This window comes from Natator depressus, chromosome 2 (genome assembly GCF_965152275.1).
Source record: "Natator depressus isolate rNatDep1 chromosome 2, rNatDep2.hap1, whole genome shotgun sequence".
Lineage (NCBI taxonomy): Eukaryota > Metazoa > Chordata > Testudines > Cheloniidae > Natator > Natator depressus.
In genome coordinates this window covers 196,633,650-196,658,622 of record NC_134235.1, presented here as the reverse complement: position 1 = coordinate 196,658,622, position 24,973 = coordinate 196,633,650, and positions in this window count along the sequence as shown.

Below are 24,973 nucleotides of genomic sequence, written 5' to 3'. Positions count from 1 at the left end.
AACTTTAGTATAACATCTCAATGCAGAATTGGGGGAGTATAAGAAGAACGGAGACAGTCTACATAACTACTCATTTAGAGATAGAGCCAGTAATTATTTTCCTATTTGTGTGACTTCTGCTGGTTTTATAAAGAACATTGTTTTCTTTAAATAAACCCACCAACTTTGCTGGACATTTCAGATGTTTACATGAGAGCTGTTATCCTGGATTGGCTCCCATGCAACCCAACAGATCTTTTATTTTAATATTATTTTTCTTTTCCTGTCAGAAGTATGTTTTCAGTGTGAGTCTCCTGGAATCAATATTTTGCAGGTAGAAAAATATTAAACCCACTTTCATTTTGCAGATTTTCTTGTTAGGAGAAAAATCAATCTAATCAAAAATGGCAAAGTTTTTAAAAAATGCCCTGCTATTACAATTTCTACCTATCAGTTTGCTTTCAGATCACTTACTGACATTATTTTTCAGTGTGCAAACAATTAATGTAAATTCTTTGATGTGATTCCTAATAGAACTGAAATTAGTTTTATTTTACTTTCAAGTGGAAACCTCAGCATTGGTTTTTTTACAGCCATTAACCTTTACAGTCGCAGTGTATTTATGCTGAGCTATAGATTTTGTTTTCTCGGCATCTCCTGTCAAATCTCCCCTTATTCTTTTGATAGGAAAAGCAAAGTAAAAGGCTTTGGCAGGGTAATTCAACCTTGCCACTCTGGGCCACTGGGAGAGGTGCTAGAGGAGACTAGGTGATATGCTCATTCTTACTAGCAGTGAAGACCTTTTACAAGGTCTTTCTACAGAGAAGATGAACAGCCTTCCTCTGTACAGCCTTCCCTCATGGCTGACTTCTTCACTCGTATGGGAGTGATAGGCTTCCAGACATAAATACGGCAGCAAATGTCAATTATTTTGAATAATTCTAAGAAGCTTTAGTTTAATCCTTTCTACTCTGTCCCAAGTAATATTTCTGTAGCACAAACATATGCTGTCTCAGTAAAAAAGAAGCCATATTTTAGACTGAGTTATGGTGGAGTGAGTTGATTCATTATGTTTGTTACTGAGTTCTTCATGGACAAGACAACAAGCAAGAAACTGTATTTCCTTTCCAAGCCATTTCCACTTCATAGCAGTAACTCCACTCCCTGTCAGCATTCTTATCTGTTAGGCTCATATCTCTGCTTAACAGTCAGTCCTGGTTTGGTGCTGTAAAGGTGTAATGAGTGCTTTGGGTTTATGGATTTCTGCAGCTGCTTAAAATGGAATTAAAACAATCATGAATTAACCTCAGATTTAAGCCTTTTGAAAATCCAAGCCAGGTTGCTTTAATCTTCACAAAATCCTCTTTCATTTTAGAAAAAAATAACCAAATTCACTTTCTTCTCCTGCTATCCATACAGTCATTGTAGTGAAGCAAGAACATGAAGTTGATTTTTTAAAAAAGTACACTGCCACTTTTGAAAATCTGCAGAACACTTTAAAACAGACACCTGGCATTTGTGGTGTGCATTGTAGAATTAGCATGGCATTCTCTGCTAAAGGCAGTGATACCTCGGCAATTTTTCAGGTCCTTGTGTTTAAAGAGAATCTGTATGCCCCCACTGGACATTTGTATTTGGCTAAACCCCAGCCAGAGGATGGCTAATAATTTTTTATGTTTGTGGGTAAAATTATTATTAAGCCAGTGTACCCACCTGTCACCTAAAAGGTCAAAACAGAGTACAAATAGTGACATTTTTAGAATTTTGCCTATAAAAGTGAACAGTCAAAAGGTTTTTTGCACTTGGACATCCCAGATTGTGCTGTGTGTTGTTAGTTACCATTTACTTTTGTTTAGTGAAATTCCTTTAATTAAGCCATTCTACCTTCCCACTAAACAATGTCTTTTACCTTATCCCTGCCAAACTCTGTCATTTATTTTGTGCCCCAGCCAGGTGTATGTTTCATTCTTAGGTCAACCCACCAATTATCAGATGCCCACATGGTTGTAATAGCTGGAGAGTTTACAGCACTTGCAGTCGGGGTTTGCGTTGTGGTCATTACAGCTACCAACCAGGGTCTCTGCACACCACCGTTCTGATGGGATCAAACTCATGCCTACCTAAGGCAAGGAGGGTGGTTCTGTTACAATAAATTGCAATAGACATATCTGATTTGGGGTTTCGTCTGAGAAGGTTCATACAGCTTTACTGTTAATGTACTTTGTTTTTATTCATTAAGAAATAAAAGCACAAAGATAGTGTGTGTTGGGGTTGGGAGTTCCCTCAAACTTTTTTGCAGATTTTTTTTTTTTTTTATTCCCAAGCTGCCACGTGAGCTGCATGCTTGCCTGAAAAGAAAATAATGTCTTAAGTGGATGTGGACCAATGTCAACATGTTGTTTATGTCAGTTCACATTTGTGTGCAGAAATCAAACATTGCTTTGTGGAAGCATTCAGATTTGCCAATAGATGAACTGATCCAGTGGCCAGCTATGGGAGCTTACCTAGCATCTCACAAATAGAATGGCAGCAGCTGCCTTCTGAACAGAGAACTGTCAGGTATAATAATTCATTCTCTTTTTTTTTCCCTTCTGTGTTCGTAATTTCTTTTAAAGACCAACAAAGAAAGAGAGAATGTTATGCAATGGAAAATTCCCCTCTCTCTCACCAAAAGCCCCCATACTATGCAAGAACTGGATGTATTGTTACTTGCTGAAATACAAGGCTTCCTTTCCAATTTTTAAGCCAATAAAACATGTACAGATGTTCTAACGATATACCGCCTAAGCCTTTTAAAATAAAGTTGTTAGACAACAAGCAGTTGAAGGGGAATGAATGTGCAAACTCGATTTGGCAACTTATCCTCTAAACTGTTTTCAGCTCTGATTTTAGTAGTTTCTCACCCGTATTTGATTATTTTTGCTTGCTCACTCATTTTTACACTGATTTTGTTACTTTCTGAAATTCCAAATTGCTTTTACCTCTTTCAAAGTGTTGTTGTAATTTCTTCTTCTCTATTTGTTTGGAGCCAGGCCTGGTTTGCTAGTGGTTACCACAGGACTGAGCTGAAGCTTGAGCTTGCCTATCGTTTCCGTCACACCTCTGGATATTGCTGAACTGTGCTGAGTTTTTGTTGCTACTATTGGACTATGTTAAATTCCTAATTAAATACTGCTGCAGAATTGGGTGCGTGTATATTCTGACTTACCAACTTTCTGGACATTTTGGCTTTTCCATATGTGTATCTTTCCATTCTTGTCTCAGGAATGCCTCAGTTAAAAATATTTAATGCAAAAGTCGGGATCTCCATTCCCTCCTTTATGAAGATTCTGACTCCAGAAGGAACTTGTGCTGAGTTGGGCCTTACTGCTCAAGTAGTAGCCTTGAAATCTACTACTTACTGCAGATTCATAGATTTTAAGGCCAGGAGAGACCATTACGATCACATAGTCTGATCTGCAGAACACAGGCCCAGAATTTCACCAAGCATTTCTGAGCTAGATCTTACCTTTTCTCCTCAACCTTTAATCAAAGCTGCATGTCTTTCTGAAAGATATCAGAATGTAGCCCAAAGAAAGCATGACTCCTGTTAAAAAGTCTGATAAGTTATTGGCCAATATTAGATCACTGGAACCAGCCCTGCTCTCACTGGAGTCAATAACAAAAATTCCAGCTCAGTGCAACAGTCAGTATTGGGCCCATTATTTCCGAGGTAAGTTCTGGAGAAAATAAGAATCCAAATCCAGACTCACTTGTCCATTAATGATACATCTACACTAGGAGCTAGCTGTGTGATTCCCCTGCTTGTGTACACATACTCTCACTCATTGAGCTAGCAAGAGTATCCATAGCAGTGTAACCATGGTAGCAGTGGTGGACGCATGGCTTAGCCAGGCCAAGTATGTACCCACCGGATTCAGGCAGATTTGTATTAAGCATGACTAAGCCATGCCTCCACTGCCACTGTCCATGCCAACACAGCTACACTGCTATTTATACTCACCCTACTTTGAGAGCTAGTACAAGTAGGTGTGCATGAGAGGAGAATCACACCTCTAGCTCACAGTGTGGACATAGCTTCAGTGTTGAGAGTATACAAGAATACAGTCTGGAATTGCTGGTGTTGTCATATTGAGATATGATGGCATTTACATTATTGTATTTGCAGATCTTGTAAACATCTTGGGTCTTTGAACTGAGCTTTGTTAGCATGTCCTTCTGGAGACTGCTTTAATAGAAAAGTCCTATAGAACTTAATAGGTATGAAACCAATAGGGCTCGATGGAAAGGACTCTAAAATACGTTGAATATAATAAAGAATGCATTTTCTAGTCATAGAATTCTGTAGGATGGTTCAACAAATCTATAGAAAGATGATTAATTTCTTTTACATTCCATAGGGCTTTTTCCATAAGGGGTAGTTTAGCTGCTTCTTCTAAATTGTCTCCTTTTGTCATCCATATTACTGCAGTAGTGATAGTTCCTGCTGAGAGTCTGTCCAGCATCTCTTGGGGCTCTACTCTCTCTCCTAGTGTCAGTCTAGACATTAGTGTTCCAATTGCCAGAAATGTCTCATCTTGGTTTCTGAATCAGATCAAACTCTTCATGCATTTTTACTAGCCACTATCATCAATAAAGATTCCAAAAGGAGAATTTGACTGGCAATTTTGCTGGTGATCCATGAGGCAGAAAATAATTGGTACCCTTTTCCAGTACTACTAATTCTTATGTATAGCTTGGATATGTGGCAACGAGGAAATCAGCTGTTGCCACCAGCTAATTAAAAACCATGTGCACAAACATCTTAAGACACAAATCCAATTCTGTTCTTAAAAATGGTACATTTTATTAATTAAAAAAAAGAAAGAAAATACACCTGGGAACTCAGGCTATTGCTAGATTTTAAAAGAGCAACTACAAGATGTAGCAGATCGAGCACTCACTGCCGCAACGCCTCCTGCTGGTTGTCCAGGACTTAGCTCAATTCCAGCCCTTGGAGTGCCTCCTGCTGGCCGATGTCTCTCCTGCCTCGGGCCCTGTGTCCCTCCTGGACCCCGGTGCCCTATTCCCTTGGGGTTCTGCCAACTGCAGTACCCCCACACTCTGGGTCTCCCCTCTCAGGGGAACCCCCAACCCTCTAAGCCCACCTTGCCTCAGTGGCTACTGCCAGTCATCATCTAGCCCCCTTTCTCTGAGGAAAACTGCAGTCTGTAATGGCCACTCATCATTGGCAAGGGGGTTGGACCAGCTGCCTCTGCCTATCCCCATCCTGGGCTGCACCTCTGCAGCCTTTACCAAGGCCTCAGCCTGGGGAGTTGCCAGGCTGGAGCTCCTTTTGCCCTTCCCCAGCACTGCTCGAGGTACCCTGTGCTCCCAGACAGCTAGACCCTTCTCACTCCAGGGCTGGAGAGAGACTCTTTGCCTTCTGGCCCTGAAGCTCTTTTATAGGGCCCAGCCTTTTCCTATTGGCTCTCAGCCCCAGCCCTCATCCAGGGCTGGCTTTTAACCCTTTCAGGGATGGAGCTGGGTGACCGCCCTGCTACACAAGGATTAAGCACCAAGAATAGCTTTCTTGAGGTCCAGCTTAAAGGTTACAAGCAAAACAAAAGCACCTGGGGTTAGCACAGAGGAGTCCACAGGCCATAAATAAATAAAAAGAGATAAACCTAATCACGTCTTTCTAGACATTTCCTGATCTACTTACATGCCTGGGGGTTCAAATGAGTAGTTTCTAGGTATGATACTGAGGATTTTTCATACCTGGCCCAAAGCTTCCTATAGCATAGCTGTTGCCCTGTCTGCCTCTCCCCGGGAGAACAACAACAGACAGACAGAAGGGAAGTCTTTCTTCAGTTTTAAAAAGTTCTAGCCTTCCCATTGGCTCTTTTGGCCAGGTGCCCACTCACTTCCTTTTACTTATGCATAGCAGTGAGACTTTTTAACCCTTTACAGGTAAAGCAATTAGAGAACAGCTACTAAGAGGGATTTTATAGCTACTCGTGGGCTGGATGTCCATAAAAGGGAGCTACCCCCCCTTCATTTATCACAGAGGGTTCTGCAGGTCAGCGTGCAGCGGGATCCTCGCATTTGAATTGACATGGTTGAAAAAGCGAGATGTCTGAGCAGCTCTTCTAATCTGTGAAGGCTGGATGTGCGATAGGACCGGGAGCCAGTCGACCTGAGTCGATTTGAATGTCCCTGACACTATGCACATAGCGTTATTGAGTTGAGTATCAAGGAGTTTAGTGTGACTGCTGTGAGATCACACACGTGGACTGGAGCCCCATGATGTTCCAGTCAGTTTTCTGATAAGCGCGACACGAGTCCTAACCTTATCATGGGTGTTCTTGAGGTGTTGTTGAAAAGTCAAGCTCCAGTCCAGTGTAATGCCAAGACTGTGTTTTCCACTGAATGCATCCGATGAAGTGAGCTGTAGCTCACGAAAGCTTATGCTCAAATAAATTTGTTAGTCTCTAAGGTGCCACAAGTCCTCCTTTTCTTTTTGAAGATACTTTGGGTTAGCCTTAAGGCTGACGCTCTCACCGCAGAACTGCACATCGAGTTTGGTATTAGCCATTTTATTGTTCAGATGGAAAGTGATCACCGTGGGTTTTTTTGGGTTAGACCTAAGTTTCCAGTGTCGGAAATAATCAGCCATTGTGCTAAGATCTCGGGTTAGCATGCAGCTGATGGTATGGAGACTTGTGTGCTGAACAGCTAGGGCAATGTCATCTGCATACATGAATTTCCTCAAATCCATCGCTGCTATATCCACAGTGTATATATTAATAAGTATTAGGGCCAGGATGGAGTCCTGTGGGATGCCTGAGTTAATAGTTCTTGGTCTACTGATCTGGCCATTAAGGTGCACCTTAAAACGGTGGTCTGTGGTCATTGCCGCCAAGAGGCTGATTGTTCACCTGCAGTGAATGATGTGGTCGATCTCAAGGAGGACCTGTTTCCAGATGGTGCCATATGCCGAGGACAAATCAACAAGGGCGATCCCTGTCTTCAACTTATATTGGAATCCTGCCTCAGTGTGGTCGGTGAGTAAAGCTCCCTGGTCATAGCAGTTCCTCTTTGTGCGTAACCCTGCCTGCTCTACTGGAGGATGTCTCTGATAATGTCAGACAGACGGCAGTGTCTCTGTCTCTGCAGTGCTGACGGCAGTAAAAACTAGTCTGTCAGTAATCTAAGGTGATGCAACTGGGCTGACCCATAGGTATGTGTTTTCAGATAGGCTGATGCCAACCTCCCTTTTAGTAAATGCAATCTGAACCACTACATTTAACTTTGCAAAATGAATTGCAAATGCAAGAGAGAGTTCTTGCCCATCTGTTGGCCTGATTGCAGGTGCAGGTGCAAAGACAGTAGTAACAGGAGCAGCACTCTAATTTGCACCTGCAATTCAGACATGCATGCACAACTAATGGCATGAATTTAGTAACATGATTTTTTTGAAATCCAAAAGGTTGATCCTTCAGTGGCATGGAGCTTAGCTGGTGGTTTGCAGATTCTGGAATGTTTTTGGTATTTTGACAATACACATCTCTCCTCTTGGGAGTGATCAAATAACTCCCTTGTTGTCACAGCACCCTGAACTGTGTCCAGTGGGTCATGATTCCACTCTCCTTCAGACCTTGGAGATGTTGTCAAAGAGGCAGTATTACACATGCATAGTTCCTCCCTGATTACACTGTGCCATTGGGGCTTTACATGTAATTATCAGTCAGCTGTGAGGCAACCAAAGAGTTTGGAAAGGAAGACACTAGTTCTTATGGCCTCTCCAGCTGTCTAAATGGTTCCATGCCTGAGCCAAATGTGATTATGTTTGGTCAAACTTGAGCAGAGCTCCATTATGTTGGAGAAAGAAATTAATATGCTCCTTATTCCAGTGTAAGCATGGTCCAAGTTTTGGAACTTGGGGCTCTCTCCTGTTCTGTTGAGGTCAATGGGAGTTTGGATGTTGGCTTCAGTGGAGGAATGATCTGGGTCTAAATGTGCAGCTGGTAGATACAGATGTACTTGTTTTGCTAGCTAGACTCCTTTAGAAATGTTTCATTCAACCACATAACAATGGTAATAGTTTGCATTAATATAGCAGTTTTCATCTTGAGCTTCTCAAGCAATGAAAACATGAATTAATGTATTAATACTCTTGTGAAGTAGGTAAGCATTATTATTCTCATTTTACAGATGAGGAAACTAAGGTACAGAAGGACTATGATTTTTCCAAGGTCAGGCAGTAAGTCAGTGGCAGAACCAGGAATGGAACGTAGAACCTGACACATCATCATATGATCTAACTACTAGATTAGTCTCCCTCACTGTACTGTAACTTAGAGGCAGCCGCTCATGGACAGTGATAAAAAGCTTTATTGAATTACATAAAAGCAAATGTTTCCTTGAGGTAAAGAATGCATTTTGTGTTTTCCAGAATAATGTATGTAAGAGCTCAGAAGCATGAGACAAATAACCTTTTATGAGCAGGTCTTTTTGTTCTGATTCTTAATAGCCTATATCATTTTGAATTGGCATATTCTGTTTGATAGTTGCAATTTTAAGTAAACAAATCTAAAACAGTCATGGAACAAAGCATAGCCAGTTGCTAAATGTTTCCATTTGAAGCAGTGTTGTTACTGTCCAATATGCCATTTGAAGTGGTAGTGTTTTGCAAGCAAATGTGATCGAGTATCAATAAGAATAATTCTGTGAAAAGTTCTGTGAAGCAAATGCTTGTATTGTTTTAATTATAAAGACTGTCATGCCAGCATTTTCCTTTTGTTTTGTGAACAGTTGACAAAGAGACTATTGGGGACCATGGCAATGGTCATGGAAATATTGCTGATAGCAATGTGTACTTCCAATAAATTAAAACCTCTAGATCCTAGCTCTTTCACTGTAAATACAAGCTGGAGCCCATTCTTAACACATATGGGAAGGATTGGTTTAAAAAAAAATCTAGCAATCATTTGTTAAGCATTTGTGTCATGAGTACACATACATATAACAGTGGAAAATGTCACGATCAGAATTTAAGGTTTAAGCCTTTCAGTTAAACACAAACAACAGCAACAAAAATGTAGCACAGCTAGTAGAAAGAACACACATGCATGCACCCGCACAGACAGAAACATACACACACACACACACAAACATACACACACAGTCTCTACTAGTTTGTAACCAGTTACTTAAATGTTTTTTGTCCATGCACAATATGGTTAACACATATTTAGTAATCGTGGTAGGTAATGACATGTCACTCTCATGCCTACTATATGGTGATCTTTCTGTAACCAGGTTGCTTCAAAGACACATCTTACCAAAAGTGCACCTAAGTCACTGTGATGGTTGGTTGTCCTTCCTCCCTGAGTTACTAGGACATCTCAGCATTGCCTGACTAGCTGCTGATACTGCTCAGTGTGAATGTTCTCTAGGCATTGTCCCCCGGCTGAGTCAGTCTGACCAGCTGCCCAAAATGCACTGATACAGACACAGCTAAGCAGAATGGTAAGCGTGGATGCAGAAACACAGCTGACAAATAGTTCTGTTGTGAAAGCAGCTGCTTTGTGGATAAAACACAACTGAGTTTGTTGTATCCAGATCAGAAAACGGTGTCATGATCTGGTCATAAGAATGTCCATACTGGGTCAGACCAATTTAATCTAGCCCAGTATCCTGTCAAGCCCAGTATCCTGTCTTTTGACAGTGACCAATGCCAGGTGTTTCAGAGGGAATGAACAGAATAAGCAATCATTGAGTGATCCATCCTCTTTTGTCCATTCCCAGCTTCATGGCTTGCATCCCTGATCATGCTGGCCAATTCTATTGATGGACCTATCCTTTAGGAACTTATCTAATTCTTTTTTGAACACCATTGTAGTTTCGGCTTTAACAACATACACTGGCAATGAGTTCCACAGGTTAACTGTGTGTTGTATGAAGAAGTACTTTCTTTTGTTTGTTTTAAACCCACTGACTATTAATTTCATTGGGTGATCCCTGGTTCTTGTGTTATGTGAAGGAATAAATAACACTTATTTTTTCCACACCATTCATGATTTTATAGACCTCTGTCATCTCACCTTTTAGTTATCTCTTTTCCAAGCTTAAAGGTCCCAGTCTCTTTTAATCTCTCCTCATGTGGAAGCTGTTCCATACCCTTCATCATTCTCTGTACCTTTTCCAATTCTAATATATCTTTTTTGAGATGGGGCCCCCAGAAGTGCATGCACTATTGAAGGTGTGGGTGTACCATGGATTTATATTGGCATTATGATATTTTCTGCCTTATTAGCTATCCCTTTCCTAATGATTCCCAACATTCTGTTTGCTTTTTTGACTGCTGCTGCACAGTGAGTGGATGTTTTCAGAGAACTATCCACAATGACTTCAAGATCTCTTCTTGAGTGGTAACAGCTAATTTAGATCCTGTCATTCTGTATGTATGGTTGGGGTTATGTTTTCCAATGTGCATTGCTTTGCATTTATCAACATTGGATTTCTTTGCCATTTTGTTGCCCAGTCACCCAGTTTTGTGAGATCCCTTTGTAACTCTTTGCAGTCTGCTTTGGACTTAACTATTTTGAGTAATTTTGTATTGTCTGCAAATTTTGACACCTCACTGTTTACCCCTTTTTCCAGTTGTATTTTTCCGGTTGGTTTACAGTTGTATTCATAGTGTAGGAGGGGTCGTAGTATACCTCAGTGCCTCACAGCATCATTTGATTACATGATGGAAAATGTGTAATGAAAAGGTTGCTTGGCACATGGTGATTCACTGGTTAAGTATTAATTATGAGAAGAGAGCAATCATTCTAGTATTATTCCAGCAAATTTTTTTATATTGGGGTTCTCAACCTGCGGCTCATAGACAGTGTCAAAGGTCACTACGACCATATCCTTCCCATAATGCTAAATGGGAGAGGGGTCCCAGCTAGATCCAGACTAGAGGGAAGCCAGGTGCTGAGTGTGGGGAGAGGGTATTATGGAAAAGGGAGTCTCATTATGGAAAATTATTGTTCTCTGCCAAGTAGTGTAGTTTAAAGAAGGAATAAAATTTCTTTCTTTGGTACTTATATGCCCCCTTCCATCATCATAGTAGCTGACCACCTCACAACTTTTATATATTTACTCACCCAACACCCTTGTGAGTAGAAAAGACTATTGCTCCCATTTTACAGATAGGAAACTAAGGCCAAGGAGAATAGTTGCCTTATCCAGGATCACACAAGAAATCTGTGGCAGAGCAGGAACTTGAACCCAGGTTTCCCCAGTCCCCAACTAGTTCCCTAACAACTGGACCATCCTTCTTTAGAAAAACAGTGGAGGGAAATCAGTGACATGCAGGTCCCTTCAGCAGAGCCCTCCCACTAGGGATGCACTCCTTTCGCCTCAAGTGCACCCATCTCATACCTTAAGAACTTCACATACAATAAGAAGACAACATTCAACACAAACAATTTAAATCTCACAATATGTTCATAATAATTACTATTAATACTGCAATAGTGCTCAAAAAAGATGCTAAGTGTTGAAAATAAAACATTTGGGAAGACCCAGGACCTGCCCTGTGCTGCTGATTTTGCTACTATCTGCAATTTAGACATTTATTAAACAGCCAGTTGCTGGTTAAAAGCAATCCCCTTTAAAAACTGGTTTTGCTAAAATTGATGAGAAAAACTGGGAAGTATGCTCTGCTGCATCGATAACTACTCATTTAATGAAAGACACAGAGGAAACTATGAAAGCAATTCAGAGTACAGGATTAGGAAGCCCCTCGAGTTCATTGCAGTGGAAAGAATTGGACACGATACAAATTACTATTCTGATCTGGTAGCATTTAACATCCATATTGCATAGGTGAGTGTGACTACACAAAGTGCAAGGCAATGGACTCTCACACCCTCAGTTTCTCATGTTAGGCATACAAAATTTCAGACGTACAGAATTAGAGAACACTTTTGAAAATGTGGGCCTTTGTGTGTGAATACATCCGTTGGGTCAGTTCTGGAGAAGGGAAAGAAACACCAACGGGGAGAAATGGCATGTGTATGTTAGTAATGCAGTAGTATCATGAAGACTGCCATACCACATACCATGTGTGTAATCTGTTGCACTAGATGAAGAAGATGGTAGCTGAATCACTGACCAAATACTCTCTTTCCCCCAAGGTTTGGCCTCAAACGATAAGAACAATGTGGCACATGGAAATACAACCTTGGTGGAGCTACTGTAAGGTGAGTGAATAACTGGTTGGAAAACCATTCTCAGAGACTAGTTATCAGTGGTTCACAGTCATACTGAGTAGAGTCCCACAGGGATCAGTTCTGGATCCAGTTCTGTTCAATATCTTCATCAGTGATTTAGATAAAGGCATAGAGAGTACACTTATAAAGTTTGTGGATGATACCAAGCTGGGAGGGGTTGCAAGTGCTTTGGCAGATAGGATTAAAATTCAAATTGATCTGGACAAACTGGAGAAATGGTCTGAAGTAAATACGATGAAATTCAATATTGACAAATGCAAAGTACTCCATTTAGGAAGGCACAATCAGTTGCACACATAAAAAATGGGAAATGTCTGCCTAGGAAAAAGTACTGCGAAAAGGGGTCAGGGGTCATAGTGGATTGCAAGCTAAATATGAGTCAATAATGTAACACTCTTGTAAAAAAAAGCGAACATCATTCTGGGATGTATTAGCAGGAGTATTGTAAGCAAGACACAAGAAGTAATTCTTCCACTCTACTCTGCACTGATAAGACCTCAACTGGAGTATCGTGTCCAGTTCTGGGCACCATATTTCAGTAAAGATGTGGACAAATTGGAGAAAGTTCAGAGAAGAGCAACAAAAATGCTGAAAGGTTTAGAAAACATGATCTATGAGGGAAGACTGAAAAAAATTGGGTTTGTTTAGTCTGGAGAAGAGAAGGCTAAGAGGGGACATAACAGTTTTCCAGTACATACAAGGTAGTTACAAGGAGGAGGGAGAAAAATTGTTCTCCTTAACTTCTGAGGATAGGACAAGAAGCAGTGGGCCAAAATTTCAGCAAGGGCGATTTAGGTTGGACATTAGGAAAAACTTCCTGTCAGGATGGTTAAGCACTGGAATAAATTGCCTAGGAAAGTTGGGGAATCTCCATCACTGGAGATTTTTAAAGCAGGTTAGACAAACACTTGACAAGGATGGTCTAGATCAGTGTTTCCCAAACTTGGGATGCCACTTGTTCAGGGAAAGCCGGCTGGGCCGGTTTGTTTACCTGCCACGTCTGCAGGTTCAGCCTATCGCGGCTCCCACTGGCGGCGGTTCGCTGCTGCAGGCCAATGAAGGCTGTGGGAAGCGGCGCGGGCTGAGGGACATACACTGGTCTAGATAATACTTTGGCCTGCCATGAGTGCAGGGATCTGGACTAGAAATCCTCTCAAAGTCCCCTCCAGTCCTATGGTTCTATGGAGTATAGGATTTCCATTGGGAAATTGAGATAAAAAGGGTATTAATTATATGCTGCAGGGGCACTGTGGTGAAGTGAATTAGTGATATGACTAGGCATCAGAAGACATTACTTTTTAATCCTGACTCTGATGCTAACTTGTATGGTGTTGGAAAACACACATCAGTGCAGCTGGGTGACAAACAGGAAGAAATGGCAATGAAAATTTTAACAAAGTATTTTTGCCATTTTTTCATAGAAATAAAATTTCAATAGAAATTTCTAGATGGCTCTTCTTAACAGGACAGTGTTGCCTTTTCCCCAACCATAAAAGAGAGATAATTATACTTTGTCTTACAGTGAGCTACTGAACTGATTTTCTTCACGCTTGATTTCTTATATCTCAGTTTAAAATCAAACTGAGTCTCAAGACTGCATGCACTTTGATGTAATTTAGTATATGTAAAGATGTGGAAGAGATGCCAGTTTGTATTACATTATACAGAATTATATTACTATTATCATAATTATCTATTAGAAGGACTATGTTTTAAGGCCTAAGCACAAGAGGGCAGAGTTAAGGTTGAGCTTTCAACTGTAACTGCATTTTCTGACTTGTGTGAGCACTTCATTTCTCAATCTTAACAGTTACTTGAGACTCTATGTTCTCCTACCATAGCTTGGCAGGTGATCAGAACATTGTAGAGAGGTTAATGGAAATTATATTTAACTCTCTGTCTCACAAATCCAGCTTTAACTGTGAGGACTTGAAATGCCAATTTATACAATCTGATCCTTTTACAGTTGTGAAAAAGTTCCTCCTCTACCTTGGTGGGTCTTGTGCTCATTAGCGGATTTGCTCGCCTTGGAGCTTCACGGCAGCCCTCAGCTTGGCCGTTTTTTCTGAACCCACAGTCCAGGTCGACTCCTCCTGTGTCTGACCAGGAGTTGGGAGGATTTGGGGGGAACCCGGGCCCACCCTCTACTCCAGGTTCCAGCCCAGGGCCCTGTGGAATGCAGCTGTCTAGAGTGCCTCCTGGAAAAGCTGTGTGACAGCTACAACTCCCTGGGCTACTTCCCGATGGCCTCCTCCCAACACCTTCTTTATTCTCACCATAGGCCCTTCCTCCTGGCGTCTGATAATGCTTGTACTCCTCAGTCCTCCAACAGTCCGCGTTCTTACTCTCAGCTCCTAGTACCTCTTGCTCCCAGCTCCTCACACACGCACCACAAACTAAAGTGAGCTCCTTTTTAAACCCAGGTGCTCTGATTAGCCTGCCTTCATTGATTCTAGCAGTTTCTTGATTGGCTGCACATGTTCCAATCAGCCTGTCTGTCTTAATTGTCTTCAGAAGGTTCCTGATTGTTCTGGAACCTTCCCTGTTACCTTACCCAGGGAAAAGGGACCTTCTTAACCTGGGGCTAATATATCTGCCTTCTGTTACTCTCCTGTAGCCATCTGGCCCGACCCTGTCACACTATTTAAAACAGAATTAGGTATTTTACCTAGTTTTTTATTCATATTGTACAGATTACTATAGATGGATCCAGCCTCCAAATCAATATGTGCCCTTTTAAGCCCTGTTATCATGAATTTGTTTATTGGTTGCATAAAAAGGAGTTCCTCTATGATTGGCATTAGTACCTATTTTACTCAGAGAAGAGTAGTATATTTGTCTTCATGTTAATTGGGGTGTCAACCCAGTTATCCGAGATCAGAAGATGCCTCCCTAGTTTAATCTTAAAGTTAAATAACAAAGATTTATGGAAGATGCCATTATGATACCTAACCCGCATAGAATCCAGTAATTTCATTTTAATCAGTTGCACATTGTTGAAAACATTGAATTATAAATGTACTTGTTTTTCAAAGACATTATGACCTTGTATAGTTGTAGCAAGTGAATCAAATTTTGGATCTGTGTGCTATACTCTTTTCAGAACAGTTCTTTCTTTCTTCTCTAAAATATCATAGAAAAATAATCATCCAGCAACAGAGTCCTTGGTGATTATACACTGATCCTTCAACTTGGATAAATATCGGTGAAAGTGCAGAAGACGTATTCTACTGGAGGTGGTAAAAATATCTATGTGCCCAGTTCTTTGTGTTTTCTTTATATCTACAATCCAATCTATATTTCAGGAAGAGGAATATCACTTTGACAATTTAATATGAAGACCTAATTTGTTTTGGATAATTTAAAAGCAAAATTGAAGGATAACATTTGCTAAGAGATAATTTACACAGCAAGATTTATTTTGCTTTACACTATATGTTCTTACTATAATTTCAAAATTGAAAACTAAGATATATTGCCTTTCTTCGTGTGTATAATAGCATCTCAGAATATATTTATTTTTAGTGAGCTGGGGTTGCTGAGACTTTTGAGGATTTTTACTATAAAAGCATTTTTAATATTCCCCTTGATAAATATAAAGGAAAGGAGAACAAACAGTTTGTCGTAGGAACATATATAATCATATGGTTCAGTTCCGAGAAACAAGCGAATGTTGACTTTCAAGCAGTAAAGATGTTATAGATTTTATCATGAAATATCAAAACATTAAGTGAAACAGTGCATTGTGTATTAAAAACAAACAGACAACCCTTCTCCCCCACCTAAATTTTGGTCTAACTTTCCAAAAGAGACTAGTGATTTTGGGTTCCTCAATCTTTGGGTTCTCAATTTGGGACACATTAAAGAGACCTTATTTTCCAAGGTCAGCATTTTCTGAAAATCAAGCTTTTGTAACGGAACTCATTCTGACCCCCCCCCTAAATTGAGACACCCAAAATCACTAGTCACTTCTAAAAATTTAGGTCATAATACCAATAGAACTATGCTGATTTACATGACTGGAGGATCTAGCCTTAAATGTACATGAATCCCTGAACCTCAGTTGGAATGCATTACAAACCTTGACCTACTTATTCTTGTGTACTATTTTCCATAGCCTCTGCCTGAATATTTTATTAACATTATTACAAAACAGTAAACGTGAAGCACAGAAGTACTGGGTGTACTGACAAGTTTATAATCCATGTGGTGACTTCAGTGATGTATTTGTTTTCACTTAGGGCAAGATCATCCCCACCCATGGAGAAACCTGTGGGAGAGAACATAAAACTCATGTTCATTTTGTTCATCTGAATTATTCAGAAAATGCACGTCTGTGGGTGAATGTGGTAAAGCTGTACATGCAAAACTTGCACCAATTTGATTCTGTGATTGTGAGCAATGGGTGTAATTTACATGCTGACAGGGTGCCTGGGGAAGAGCAGTAGTGAGAAAAACAGAAAAGGTTGTTTGCAGTGTTGTAGCTATGTTGGCCCCAGGATATTATAGAGACAAGGTGGGTGACGTAATATTTTTTAATGGACCAACTTCTGGTGGTGAAAGAGACAAGCTTGATGCTACACAGAGCTCTTCTTCAGGTCTCAAGAAGAGCTCTGTGTAGCTTGAAAGCTTGTCTCTTTCACCAACAGAAGTTGATCCAGTTAAAAACCTTACCTCACTCACTTTATCTCTCTAACAGGACAGTCTAAATTTGAATAAATTATGGCATTTAGTGTTTAAGATAGCTGCTCATTCTCTCTCCCTCAGTATGTGTATTCCCAGACAGAAACTATGCTAAGATGCAGTTAAGGCTGAGTGCACGTGTCAGTAATTTAGGGTGAATTAATTACAAGGATATTGCTCTTATCCCAGAACCAAGCATTATAAACCCAGCAAAGTCATAGTTAAGGTTAAATGTAAAAGAAATGCAAACATGACAAGGTATGGTAATGTACAGTTAGGTGCCCATAACTACTTTAACTCATTCCTGTAGTGACACCCTGAGATAACCATATGATTAGATGTTTTCATGTTTGTGGTCATAGTTTAGATTAAACTGATTAAGGATTTTTTTTACCTGCTTCCACTGAATCAGTACAGAGCAGAATTGCCTTCATTTAAAATGGCTGCCATTATCTATAATTCCCAATGGGACTGAGACCCCAAGGTTCTCAGTTAATGTGCCATCTTTCAAAATTGCCACCATCTCCCATTGTTTCCAATAGCCATCTTTGTTAACAGTCATCTGTGTTAAGAGCATCCTGTGGCCTCAGTCCCACTGAGAACAATTGGAGATAGACGATGTTCTCAAAATGGTGATGTAACGGTTCCATTGAGAGCAATTGAAAATGGCAGCCATTTTTTAAAAGGGCAGTTCTACATGCTGTTCTCTGTAGCAAAACATTTTGCATTAGCTTCTGCTGAAGAAGAAACTCAGTTATGAAGAATTATGAGAAAAGAAACACCAAAGAATGAATACATTTACTCATCTCGGGGGAGGCTAAACCTTACTGTGGGGATCCTGACACATGCCTGCAGGAGTGTGAACCTTGGGGGAGGTGTAAGTCCCTCTTCTGGGACAGAAAATTGGGATAATCCTCCTCCTCCTCACCTCCTTGTATGTTTTTAGTATCACAGCTCATGCCAGTGTCCAGCTCTCACTATGAGGAGGTGGTGGTAGGACTTTTGACTTTCCACTTAGGGCTTTCCTCAATAAGGTGCTCCTACTAGGTCATGGCTAGGTCCCCTGGAAGGTGATTGGAGTACTCAGGTCTGGGAGTCATGCATGTTCTGCTTGGCTTTCATCTCTGTGCTCTTTTTTGGGTCTGGGAAAGATACTCCCAGCATCACGGCAAAATACAAGGTGGATCAGACACATTGTCAAACTCATCCATTTCATTATCACCCATAACAATCTTACATTCAACAATAAACACTTTTTCGAAACTATGAGAACAGCCATGGGTACTGGAATGGTTTCCATATATGCCAACCTCTTCATGAGCCACTTTAAAGAAGAATTTCTGGACAAATGCACCATAAAACCAATGACATACCTGAGATACATCAACAATATTTTCATCATCTGGACAGATGGCTTAAAGTCCCTGATAGATTACCATCACAACTTCAACAACCACCACCCATCCATTAAACTGTCTCTGGAACACTCCCACACTTCCTGGATACCACAATCAGCTTCAACAATGGAAACCTACAGATAACCATATACAAGAAACCCACAGATCACAACACTTAACTTCATAGATCCAGTCACCACCCCAAACACACCAAGAAATCTGTTATCTACAACCATGCACTCAGATACCCAAGAATGTGCTCCAAAGAGAAAGTCTACGATATGCATCTGAACACACTTAACACCATGTTCACCAAACAAGGATACTCTACCAAGGAAGTAGATTGCATCATGTAATGGGCCACCCAAATACCCCAAGATAACCTGGTTCAATACAGAAATAAACCCCCCTCTAATGGGGTCACCTACCCCCCACACTGGAACCCATATGGGATATCATCAAACAACTACAACCCATACTCAGCGAAGACCCCATCCTGAAAGAAATTTTTCTTGAACCCCCCACTTCTGGCCTTCAAGCAACCTCCCATCATCAGAAGCAAGGTTCGCACAGACCAGGACACACCAACTCAAAATGGCACCAGATCTGCCTGGTTGTAGATAACAGATGCAAAACCTGCAGACATCTCTCCACTGCTACAATGATTAACGTCCCCCACAACACACCCTTTCAGCATCTATGGATCCTACACATACCTATCACAACATGTGGTGTATCTCATCCGGGGCACTAAATGCCCCAGTAACAACTATGTGGATGAAACCAGATAATCATCTACCACCGGACTCCTTGTTGATTTTGTGGATACAGACTAACACGGCCACCCCCTAATACCAGATAGTCATGACGCTCTTGAATGAATTCCTACAGGAAAACGATAAAAGACAAAAACATTCTATTACCTCTGGATGAACACTTTTCACAAAGCAATCACTCAATATCTGACCTATCAGTCCTAATACTCAAAGGAAACCTGCACAACACTTTCAAAAGATGAGGCTGGAGCTTAAATTCATTACTCTGCTAGACACTAAAAATCATGGACTGAACAGAGACACTGGATTTATGGCCTATTACAACAATCTGTAACACACTAACCCCCTCTTTCTTCCTATGACTGCAGAGGTGCTCTCGGACCACTCTACCTTGAATGGTCCCTTACAATATGTGCTAACTACTTATGCTGAACAATCTGTTCCACCTTGCATTTAGCTGTGGTGCTGAGAGTACTTTTCCCAGACTTGAAGAAGAGCTCTGTGTGGCTTGAAAGCTTGTCTCTCTCACCAGAAGAAGTTGGTCCAATAAAAGGTATTATTTTATCCAACTTGTCTCACTACTAACTGTCTCACTGTCAAACAAATGACCTATAATTGCAAGGTTGCATAGTCATTCCCTGAACAATCCAATACTCTGTGCTTATGTAGTTAATTTAAAAAGAGAGTTGAATTGGGAATGAGGTCAAGTTGAAGTTTTTTGTATGGCCTGTGTATTGAATGTATTTGTAAAGATGGGTGGTAGCATCAACTGAACAATGTGTTTAGTGAAGAAGCCTGAATTCCTGGAAGCTGTTTCTCTAACCCACATGTAAACTGCAATAAAAGAGAGCTCTTTTTTTGACACTCATTATATTAGTCATTGGAATACATCATACAGTGTCTGTGTTACATTTTAAAAGAGTCATCTTCAAGTCCTGCCTCTTCAGTTGTTCAGGATCTTGTCAGAAGCAATTATCTATTTCTTGTCAGGATCTCCAGTCTCTGTGGCAGTGAGGCATCCCTGTGCATAAAGCCACATCTCAGGGATGATGATGATGATGATAAATGATTCTCTTTCTTTGTTCTTGAAGTGGGACATTACTTTTCAGAAGCTGAAAGAAACTTAAAGCTGGAATTTAGCTTACTCTCATACTGCTGCACCATAGCCTTCCACTGTACATGTGACTCCTGTCTCTCACTAACTTCATAACATTGGCACCTGAAAGGAAGGAATGTGCTCCAGGAGATAGATAGAGCTGGGCAGTGGGATTCTTGTTTTCTTTCCAGAAGTGCCTTCACTTACTGTTTAACTTCATGCAAGTCATTTAAATTCTTTGCTCCAGTTTACCCATCTTAATAATGGGCCAGATCCTCAACTGATGTAAATCTTACTCACTTGTCTGGGCTACTGCTGTTCCTGGTCAAGCATGCCACTGTAGGACCAACTGAGTAGAGCTGAGGAGTGGGTGGAACTGTGGCTCAGCTCCCCTGCCCCATGCACTAGCCAGCACAGCCGAACCAGTAAGGAGGAGGAAGTAAGCTGTGCCAGGTACTGGGCTGGTACAGCTTACTTGTCCCACCCAGAGTCAGGTGGAAGCAAAAACTAAATTGTGTCTGTCTGAGTCCCTGGTTTGGAGCAGGGCAGCTACAAGCTGCCTCTTCTTTAGGGTTCATGGTAATTCCACTGTCTAGGCCATGGAGTTCTTATGTTTTCTCTTTCAGGGGGACTGGATTTTTTAGGAAACCAAGACAGGCAGCCTTTCACTACTAGGTTATCAATTTAAATCTGGCCCAGGTGATCAAGGGTTTGTAACATCTAATGACTGTATGAAATATACTGGTATCTCTGGTCAGCTCCTAGTGGACAATCAGCTGTATCTCTAAAACCCTTCACTATACTTAGCACTGACTGCTTTGCCGGCAGTTTCAGAAGAGAGCCCATGGTATGAGTGGCTTTGGAGAGTAAAATACCTTGTTCCTCCCCTAGAGGTAGTCCCTTCAGGTTGGTTTACAAAGCAATTGCCTATGTAACAGCTGGTGTGTTGATGCAAAGGGGACTTCACTTTTCAGGGCTCTCAAGCCTTTGAATTTCACAAGTATTGAATTTAAAAAATGATGCAATGCTCACCTGCCATTAAAAATAATATTAAATCCAGAATTAGCTCTAATTTCTTTCAATTGTGTATTAGCTCATTTTATTAATGAATAGGGACAAACGTAGTTAAAAGCACCAAGAACAAAAATAAATCTCATACTGTTTTCCATAATGAGAAGAATTAATCACAGATTTTAATTTGAATGTCCCACGATAGTACTTAGATAATCAAACAAACTCCTCTAACAAACTCAGTGATAAAATGCTTAGATGGAAAAAAACAAAAGAACAACTCAGAAAAAATAGAGGTCTTCTTTGGGTGAGAATTCACCAAAGCTTGTTCCTTCTGTGGTTTACGTACAACACAATTTGCCTGGTCCTCCTCTTCCTTTTCCTTCAGAGCATCTGTAGGAGAAATACAGATTTGTGAGGCTTCCACAGTAAACTCTCAATCTGACAAAGGAAAGCAATATATGATACAGGCCTGTACTTACTGTCAGCCTTGTCTAAGAGTTAGAAGTCATGCCATGCAGCTTTGAAGGAGAATTACAGGGAAAATTCAGGTGACAATTATTTATATACACCCGCAAACTGGTGTAAGTGTAGAAATGGTAAAACGATGAGCAACAAGAGTGTACATAGCAGCGCTGCCAGAACTGGAATTGTGTCCTCCCCCTTGAACACAAATCAGGGAAAGTTCCACACTCCATCACTTTCCAGATAAGATAGTCTCATCGTAAGCCATAGTTGTCAAAAGGGGCCAATAATTTTAGGTGCCTAACTTGAGACAACCTAGGGCTTGAGACAACCAGAGGTGCTGAGTACCACAACTCCAGTGGAAGCCAATGATAGCTCTGGGTGTTCAGCACCTCTGGAAATCTAGCTTTCTCAAGGACATCCAAAAATGGAGGCAACCAAAATTAGATGTTGTGAATATGTTGGCCATAGTCATTTTAATGCTGGCAGAGCAGGTGCCAGCTAATGCCAAGGTCTCAAACGAACACTGACAAATACATAGCTGGAATCAGTCTGACTCACCTGTGTGTTAATATTGTTAAAATAGATATTAGAATTATTACAATGTGTTTAGAATTTAGACTTTGTTGAATGCTTGTGAGTTGCTGCATGCACTAATCTCACAACATCTGTATCCCATATTATAAGGCAAATCACCAGGCAGGAAAGAGACATTAATTAGTGTGAAGGGCTGATCTGATCTTCAACACAAGGTGTTATGCCCTTTGCAAAAGGAAAGGTCCATTAATACCAGATGGAATATTGTGGGATGTTGCAACTGGAATTTTCCCACGTATTGTCAACAAGAGTACAAGAGACTGTTGTTGTCCTGTTCTTCTCCCTGTGGAGATGAGTCATGCAAAAGGACTCCTCCCATCAGCTGAGTTTGCAGCTCAGAGCACATGGCAGGAGGAGGATAAAGAACCCAAACAAAAGGAAATAAGTATCTCTATGCTGCTTGGACTCTGGGATGCAAAGTGTTTCTACACATAAGCAAGAGCTACCCAACTGCTTAACCTGGGTTAGCCCTAAAGGACATATAGAGCTTGCTGATTATAGAAGCTTCTATTACCTTTTGAAACTTAAGATTGTAACTCATTTGTGTGTATGTTTCTCTGCTTTAACCTTGTAAATAACTCTCTAATTTATTTTTCCTGTTTAATAAATCTTTACATAGTTCATTAAAAGATTGAATACAAGCATTGTCTTTTGTGTGAGATCTAAGGTGCAATTGACCTGGGGTAAGTGACTGGTCCTTTTGGACTGAATATTGTTATGATTCTTGGTGTAAGGCACCATCTATCACAAAGGAATGCTCACTTGGGTGGTGAGATAGATCGGAGTACCCAAGGGGACTGTTTGCAACTCCACATTAAGGCAGTTATAGTGCCTGAGGAGTTTATACTTGATAATTGGTTGGTGAAATCTAAGTATAGAGCTCCCAACCAATTTGGGGTTTGTGCCCTGGTTCTTAACAGTCTGCCCTGAGGCTGATACTTATGCTTTTGAGTCACTGTGGGCAGCATTACAATCATTATGGAAAACCCTAAGGTTGATTGTATTAAGTTCTGAATACTAACATCGTTATGGTGCACTCCCAGTAAAATCTCTAATTATATAAAGTGCATTACCTACCTACTCCTTAAATATATCCTTCTACTGCATACTGATTGACAAGCCAGTTTAAATAGGAAATCTACATTGTGTGGAACTGTGGATTCTCTAATTGCTGTAGGAGTTCTTATCTAACTATCCTTCCGATGTAATATGGCATGCCATGGGAGATTGTGTAGGGAGTTTCAAAAGTCCATTTATCCCCAGCACCATCATAGCATTATCAAATATGTTTTTACTTTCCTCCATTTCATTGCCTTTAAGTGTCCTTCACAATCTTTGCTGAATTTGTTTTCTCAGCCATTAAGTTGATTTCTGCATGCCCTATAACCTCTACCATCCACAGAATACAACAGCTTTGTGTCCACTGAGTACTACAGTACCTTCCATTTTTTTCCTTGCCTTGAACCAAAGATTTCAAACTTTTTATTTAATTGCAGCCATTATTGCTTGAGGTATGTTAAATAAAATTCATCTTTTTAATAATAATTGCCTTCTAACTAAATATTACCCCATTAGACATGTTTGGAGCTATTCAGTTTTGAACATTTTCTGAAAACTTGTCACCCAGTCAGTATGATATAGTTCTAGGGAATGGCTTGGGGCTGAGGGAGAGGAGACAGAGAGAGAGAGAGAGAGATAATGAATATAATTTAATTCCACATCTTAATTTTACCATTGAAAGATGTGAGCAAGTCCCATGGTTTACAAAGGGACTCCCTTGTATTCCACATGGGAGGAAGAAGGCATCTGGGATCAGTCTAATTTTCCACTTATCTTTTATTTTAAGAATGTGTTTCCAGGCCTACGAGGTTAAAGATGAAAAGCCAGATTTACTGCTGACCTATACCCTGATCTAAGTTTGTGATGAATTTGGCCTGGAGTCTTCAGAAATTTATTTTTGGTAGAACACTCTATTAAGTCAATAGTGAAATCAATGGAGTTCCATCAGGGGTGAATGTAGCTCAGTGTGTGTATGTTAGGAAGGGAGTCTTTATTGACCTTACACAAGACAGTAACTACAAAAATCATTGCAATGTAACTTGTAAACATTTCTATGTCCTGTGGCATCCTAGCAAGTGAGGATCATCTAAATCCGAAATATATTTTAATTTGTTTGATTTTTAAGTAGGGAGCTTAAACATACAACTCACTCTACCCATTTCTACCATGCTGCCTATAGTGAACGTTGTTGATTTGTATAAACATTTTTGTTGGTCTCCTTCCCTATCCTCTGTCAACTTGTCTGTCTGTCCTTAGACTGTGAACTCCTTAGGGCAGGGACTGCCCTTCTCAAAAATTTGGAGAGTGCTTAGCACATCATAAACAAATAATAAATAATAATAATTGTTCATGGTGAAGCCCATAACAAATGGACAGGATAAACGGGCTTAGCACAGTTGGATTGTCATATTTGACACTTAGGTCTGAATGGAGCCATTTCTCTGTTATGTTTATGCACACAAAAGTTCAGGGGTGTCGGATAGAGCCATGTTAATCCTAAGGCACATGGTTTGGTCAGTTTCTACTGGACCAATTCCTGCTGCTTCTCAGAAGTGGTTGCATTCAGTGCTGGGTCCATGCAGTTTTTAAAATCTGCTTGAAAGTTTTTAGGGCAATCTCTGGATGAAAGACACTAAG